This window comes from Sinocyclocheilus rhinocerous, unplaced genomic scaffold (genome assembly GCF_001515625.1).
Source record: "Sinocyclocheilus rhinocerous isolate Xijiao unplaced genomic scaffold, SAMN03320098_v1.1 scaffold157, whole genome shotgun sequence".
In the NCBI taxonomy this organism is placed as follows: Eukaryota; Metazoa; Chordata; class Actinopteri; order Cypriniformes; family Cyprinidae; genus Sinocyclocheilus; species Sinocyclocheilus rhinocerous.
Window position 1 is genome coordinate 1487813 of NW_015665038.1, and position 7236 is coordinate 1495048.

Below are 7236 nucleotides of genomic sequence, written 5' to 3' on the forward strand. Positions count from 1 at the left end.
TTAACTGCTATTTAGACAAAATAATACAAAACATTAATATTGCCCATTTCAGTGATAACTTAAACTATTAAAACTATTAAAATTTAAAATAAATATAATAAATATAAATTACTAAAATGTTAACAATAAAAATAAAATAAAAAAAATAAAAAGATTATTAATAAATACTATAATAGTATATAAATTATAGTAAAATAACACTTGTAGCATACAGTTCAACAAACAGGCTCACCCTCCTGCATGTTTTTGGCTCTCTGGATTACAGAGGCCATTTCCTGGTTGAGAGAAGAGACTTCACTGCGTAAAAGCTGGTTCTCGAGACGAAGGTTGGAGATCACCTGCTCTTGGCCCTGCTGCTGCTGCTGCTGCTGAAGCTCTTGAGGTGAGATCTCCAGTGCTGGCTGGGCCTCTGTGGGAGCATCCAGCCCTGGATTCAAATTCTCCTGAACATCAGCTGGACAGAACATATAAAATAAGAAAGTTCAAAGAGGATGAATCATGTTATCAAAACAGTAGTAAAGGTGTTTAAACACTAATTATTTAATAACACTGTTAAATACAAACTTTAACAGATCTTAAAATGAATATTCATTTTTGATACTGTACATTATAACACTGCGGTGCTTTAATTCATTTATAGCATTTAAGTAATTGATTTTTGTTTTTACTTTAAACATATATTTGACAAAATAGTTAAAATAGTACGCATGCCATTTTAGTATAATTGATATACTATTATAGATTTTGATTATATTTTGAATTAGACTGTATTTTTATTATTTGTTTTCAATTTGCTTCTATTTTTTATTTTATTTTATAATTTAATTAGTAATTTAGTTTTAGCAATTTTGTTGGTTTTTTTTTTGTTTTTTTTACATTTCGTCTATATAGTTTTGATTATTTTTTATAATTATTTATTAGTTTTAGTTATTTTGGTACTTTACATCAAACTAAATGAAAAATGTTTCCTTGGCAACTAGCTGAAATAAATTAAGCTTAAGTTTCTAAGGTTGTTGTTTTAGTAAACTATAATAACCCTGAATAGTATACATTTTATTTAGACAAAATAGTATGTTTAATAAGATTTAAGTTTACTGACATTTCATCTTCACAGGCTATTTCATGGCAAATACAGACTCAATAAACACAAACATTTAATAAAATAAAAAAGACCAAGCAATTTTGTATACACATAACAACTCTATAAAAACGTCTTTAATTGTACTTGCGAGACAAAATAATATAAATATTTATCAGTTTTTGGGAGTAACAGCAAATGTTATTAACCTGCGATGACAAAAATATTACAATTTCTTGCTCTCAGATAAATTCAATGAACCAAACGATGTATGATGTAGGTTTTGTACCTTGGCTTTGGTCCCGAGTGGAGCCATCCTCGGTTTTAACGCTGTGTGAACTGTTCGAGAGAGAGCCGAGGCTGGAATTTCTGGACAGGCCCTGAGTGGAGGATGGGGTTGCAGGAACAGAGGGGCCCATCTGCAGGTCGCCGGTCACAGAAATAGGGGGCATCTGGGTCTGAGCTGACCCGCCTGTTGGACCCAAAACTTTAGACACCGTTTCTCTTCTGACCTCCTTTATTTCGCTCTGCAGTGGGTCCGAACTATTCAAGAAGTCAAAGAGCAAATCATCGTTTACTTCTGGCTTTTTGGGTTGCACAAAGTTGGATGATGCCTTGCTGCTAGAACCCAAAGGCGTGGTGCTGGAGACATTAGCTGTACTGGCCAAAACCGTGGCATTGGATTTCTTAATGTTCCCAGCAGCTGTGGAGATGAAAGCCGAAGTTCCATGGGATGAGGAGGAGATGGAGTCCCTGTGCTGTTGGGTGGAGCTGTAAGCCGCAGAGTTGTACTGGATCGAATCTGTGGTGTCAGGGCTGTTGTAGGACAGGGAGGACTTCTGAGTGTTTGTTGTCAAAGCGCTGGCTGCACCCTGGTCCACTTTATTGAGGAAGTCCTCTGCCTTCCCAGCAAGATCAACAAACCAAGACATCCTGAGATCCTCTGGAAATGAAAACATGCATGCAAGAGATGTTAAAGTGATGACATGCCTGCTAGCCTGTCATGCTATTTAATTTATGTCACCCCAGTTTCTTACATTTTTGTGCTTGTAAGTTATAGTTTTTCATTTTTATTAGAAAAACAGATAATTTTTTAACCTGAGAGACCAACATTGAAGAGTCAGATCAGTAATGTTTGACTTCTTCAATGCAAACATTAGCTGAAAACAAAACCCATCCCTTAAAGTATACTTCACATCCAGTATTTTAACCTCCTCTCATTTAAATCAATGCTTAGTCTCTAGCAAGAAAACACTTGCCTGTCAAATTTATAAATTATTACAAAATCAGTAAATTTATTATACTTAGCATATTCAAGCAATAATTATTCATCTGTAATTTTTGACATTTCCTTTTAGTTCTTTCCATTCCTCACTTAATGTGTTTACATTTTGCGTGCAAATTCACTTAACACGGTGTATTTACACAAAACTGTCAGCTGTAACTATCCGCTACATTTCGTCTAGTTTTCGATAAAAATGACACTTGTTCAAAATTATTCACGGGACTCCCGCAAAATAGAAATATGTAAACATAAAATATTTAAACCAAATAAATTGTTATTCATCTATTGCAAAAAAGCAACATGAACTAATATAAAATATAAACGATTAACAGTTGCAAACGAATGCAGAGTTTCTATTTAGGCTATAACACGTGTTTGCAGCATTGAGCAATGCAGCTCACGAATACTCTCATTATAACACACGAATTGTAGACATTATGAAAGATTCAATGTACATATATTTATTGTGTTATAACAGAGATTTGTGAGATTGCGATGAACTGAGATGTCTTTTAGAGATTATAAATGCAGCGATCTTTTCTGGCATTCTGCCATGCCAAACCATGCACGCAGCAGCTGCTTGCTTTAGTTAAAAATAACAGTGTTCTGTGAATGTTGATGTTTTAATAACAAATATTTATCGGGAGCGTGTATGCTGGGATTTCATAAATTTAATGGAGAAAAAAGTAATGTAACTAGTAATGTAACTAATTACTAATTACTTTTGAAATAAAGTAATCAGAACAGTAACGTGATTACTTTTAAAAGGAGTAATCAGTAATCAGTAATTTGATTACATTTTTAGAGTAACTTGCCCAACACTGCTGCTCACACACTGAGAAGCTGAGCTCATTACAGGAACAGATTAAAAGCATATGTAGAACATATGCGGCAAAGGTAAAGTTTCATCTGGGGTAAGGCTTCAGTTTTTCATTAAATGCTCTGCTGATATTGTTACGCTTAGAAAAATAACACTGTGTGGGCTACAGATTGATCACCTACTACAAATTCATTAGATCGAGGTCTGCAATAAATTACATCAAGTGAAGTGAGTGGGAGTATGCATCTCCAACGTCCCTGTACGATTTACGAAACCACAATTATATTAGACTGTATTGACTGAAGTGTTCCAGTTTATTATGTGGATTTTGGTATAAACCTGCAAAAAATATATTCTTCTTAATCTGTATTTTTTTATCTTGTTTCCCAATAAAAATATCAAAACATTCTTAAAACAAAATAAACTTACTTTTTAAGCAAGCCCTTTTTCTTTTTATAGTTATTTTTAGTGGCAGCATAACCATGATTATTTGTTGTGTTTTTTTTATTAAAACAATGGGGTAAAGAAAAATTTACATCTCTGAAGTCTTATAACAGTTTTGCTAACTGATTTTTTTTATTGGAAATCAAAACAATAACACTGATTATGAAAAACATTTTTCGCTTTATTCCCACTGGTATGACCAATATCAGTAACACCCCATGTGATCCCTTTTATAACTAGTAAATGTTACAAATTACAATGCGTAAGGCGGCAGAAGAAACAGTTAAAGGGGTCATATGATGCGATTTCAATTTTTCCTTTCTCTTTGGAGTGTTACAAGCTCTTGGTGCATAAAGAAGATCTGTAAAGTTGCAAACACTAAAGTCTCAAAACCAAAGAGATATTCTTTATAAAAGTTAAGAGTTTACCATGCCTACCTAAAACGACTCATCCTAACACGCCCCCACATACCTACGTCACGATCTGGGAAGATTTGCATAACACCGCCCAAATGTGCACGCAAAGAAAGAAGGCATTATGTGGAAAATAATGTGTTTTTTTTACTTTAAACCGCATAAACACATTTCATTACACCAAATACACAAAATAATGTTATTTTTAGCAGCATCATATGACCCCTTTAATGCGATCTGTCTTAGGGCTGTCACTTCTGAACAGTCAGTAAGGAGTTTAGAATTCAAACAAATGAGAGTATGCATCACAAAACCAAATCTAACCCAAACACATATCAACTAAACAAAATCCAGATTAACATTTGCAGTTATAAAATATATCCAGTGAGTACTAAATGAAAAACAAATGTAAATGGAATAATGTGCATGGACTTTTTCCCTGTAAGCCCTGTATCACTAAACAGATGATGATCAGCAGATTGGACAGGATTGTTGAAAGAAAGAACTATGTCTGCAGTAGTATTGTAAACAAATCTAAACAGAGTTACTAACATATTGGCCACTTCATTATTGAGAATGTCTGAAAGAGGTGACAGATCATCTCCTGACAAACAGCAGGATAACAACTGCTCTGAATTTAGAAAATTAACGATCTGAATAATTCCACATAAATCACATGAGATCCTGACACAAAACTACTTGATGAACATCCAACTAAACACACGATGAACATCCACTGGTTCTGCTCACAAATCACAGTAAGGAGTACTGTCTGAAAGAGTCATAAACAGCATGAAATAAACTTCTTTAAAGCAGGGTTCAACGATTAGCATGACCTGCTGACCCGGGCCAGTGTGAGCGGGTTTAGGACCAGTTGAAGCGATTGATACTTGCCCTATTAGGTCACAGCTGCCATTACATCTTACATTTGTTTTTATGCTTTGAAAACTTATTTTTGTCACCAGGGTAAAAGGTTTTCTAGCTGGCTAAATGTCAGTCAGAAGGGTTTAAAAACAACCGTCTTCTGGTTGTAATAGTTTGTACAAGACATGAAATTGTAGTTGGGCTGTACAAAAACACAAGGCCCAAAGCTAAACCTAACCATAAAGTCCAACCCTTTAGCAAAACCCTTTAACCCAATCATAATTGTAATTTTGCTAAATTATTATGTCATGGGAGTGTGTTGGTTGAAAATGATAAGAGGAGTGTTTGGGACTGTGTGCATCCTTTTGGTGACATCAGTCAGTCAGTCAGCTGCAAAGACTACAGCCAACTGCCAACTATCATGTAAGTTCTGTGTCTGCGTGAGAGGAAACAACTGTTTGTACCAGCAGGTGGCAGTAGTCTACATTCATCTGCTGTGACATCACAATTGTGTTGCGCTGTGGTGGTATATGGAGCTACTCGAAGTATACAAATGAAGTTGACTCATTCCCTTGGTCTAAATCAAGGGGTCGAGGGACTGTCCAAATAAACGTCCCTCGTCCACGCACTTCAAAATGGCAGCAGGGATTCCCCTGAGGGGAAGTGCTTAGGGAAGTGTGTGTCTAGAAGTGAAGTGGAGCACACCCTAGGACTGTGAATATATACAAACTATAAACACAGCAGCACTTGCTTACCATTTTGACTATGAATCATGTTAATAAGTTGCTCTTCACTTTTTTTTATTCTAGTCAGCCATGCATTACGAAAATATTCGTGGATTGGAAAACTCGGGTAAGATGAAGATGCAAAATTAGAAAATCCTTCGGTGTGTGTCCTTTATACTTAGTTGTTTTCATTCTTTCGTCATGTTCATTTTTCTTTTTGTGTACTGGTTCGCTAAGCTAAACAGCCAATCAGAGTAACCTCTATCACCAACTGCCCAACGTTGATTCAACACACACAATCGGGCAAAAAGCTGCAGACGGGGTCTGAGTACTGCCAATGGTGTGGATCACACTGCAAAAATTGGGCTGACAGACGCTCAACAATGACCCGACTTTGCATTGCATTTGCGGCTCATGTGAGTGGCTCCAAAAAATTGGGCTGCAGAAGTTGGCGCCCATGAGCAAAGATGACAGATTTCACACTTGCGTTCTTCTGGAGTGACCTGAACCACTGTAATGAATGGGCACCTAGCTTTCTCCATGTATATTAATCCTCTTTGATAAAAACATAGTGTAAAAATCAAAGAAAGCACCCTGTTACAGGCCTTAATGTTCCATAGAGTTAACACAGTGGATGCATTTGAAGTGTGTAGACCACTGGAATAGGGTTGGGTATTAAGAACCGGTTCCATTTTCTAGTCTTTGCTGTGGAATTTTTGTTAAAAACATAGTGTTCTGTAGGCAGCTGATTTTTGCTCATGTTATTCAGCTGCAACAGCAGCTGCTTTGTAAAAAAACATTTGTAAAAAGACACAGAATAAATATGTTTGACATCTAAATGTTTTTTTCTTACCTTTTTGGAATCAAAACTAGGAATTGATAAGAATTGGAATCAATAAGCAGAAGCAGAATCAAAATCAATAAAATTCAAACAATACCCAACCCCAGGGCCGGATTTACGCATAGGCATTCTAGGCACATGCCTATGCTCGCTCGTCCAGGGAGGCCCAAACACAATGAAGAGATATATAATATTTTTGTTATACTATGGGCTATCTACAACAGTAAAAGAACCAAAATCGCAGAAGACATTGAGCAAATAAATATAACAAACAATAGGGTAAAAAATGACAAACTATTTCCATGTCTTCCACCTTTTTTATGTAGGCTACGGAAATCACGCTTTCTTTCTCCCATTCTCTCTCACAGATGCGCACACACGCGGAGACGCGACCAGAAACTTGTTGTCAGCGCTGCCCCGCGAATGTATCAACAAAATTGTTGTGCACCTGAAAAGCTACATGGCATTTCTCAGTAGCGAGGTTCTTGAAGCAGTTTAACTTAAAGATTCGCTATTAGTAGACGCTGCGGCTGAACACTGCTGAGAGACACACAGACGCAGGTATTCATACGCGCTTAATCTCTCTCTCTCTCTCTCTCACTCTCTAAGAGCATTAGACTGCTTTAATAACGGCATTAGCCTGCATATCAATGGCTCAAGCCTCTGTTATTAGCTCTAAGATGACGTTTTGGAATTTGCAATGGAAGGTTTATGAGGTGCGTAAAAAAAAAAGAACTATATCAACACACACAATGTATGATGGAAA

At 36.2% G+C, this 7236-nt stretch overlaps 1 protein-coding gene across 1 annotated transcript in view; it reads right to left on the reverse strand.

The window, feature by feature from the left end:
• LOC107731038 (collagen alpha-1(XXVII) chain B-like) overlaps positions 1 to 7236 on the reverse strand; it is a 108643-nt gene that overhangs the window by 90448 nt on the left and 10959 nt on the right. The window lies entirely within an intron of this gene.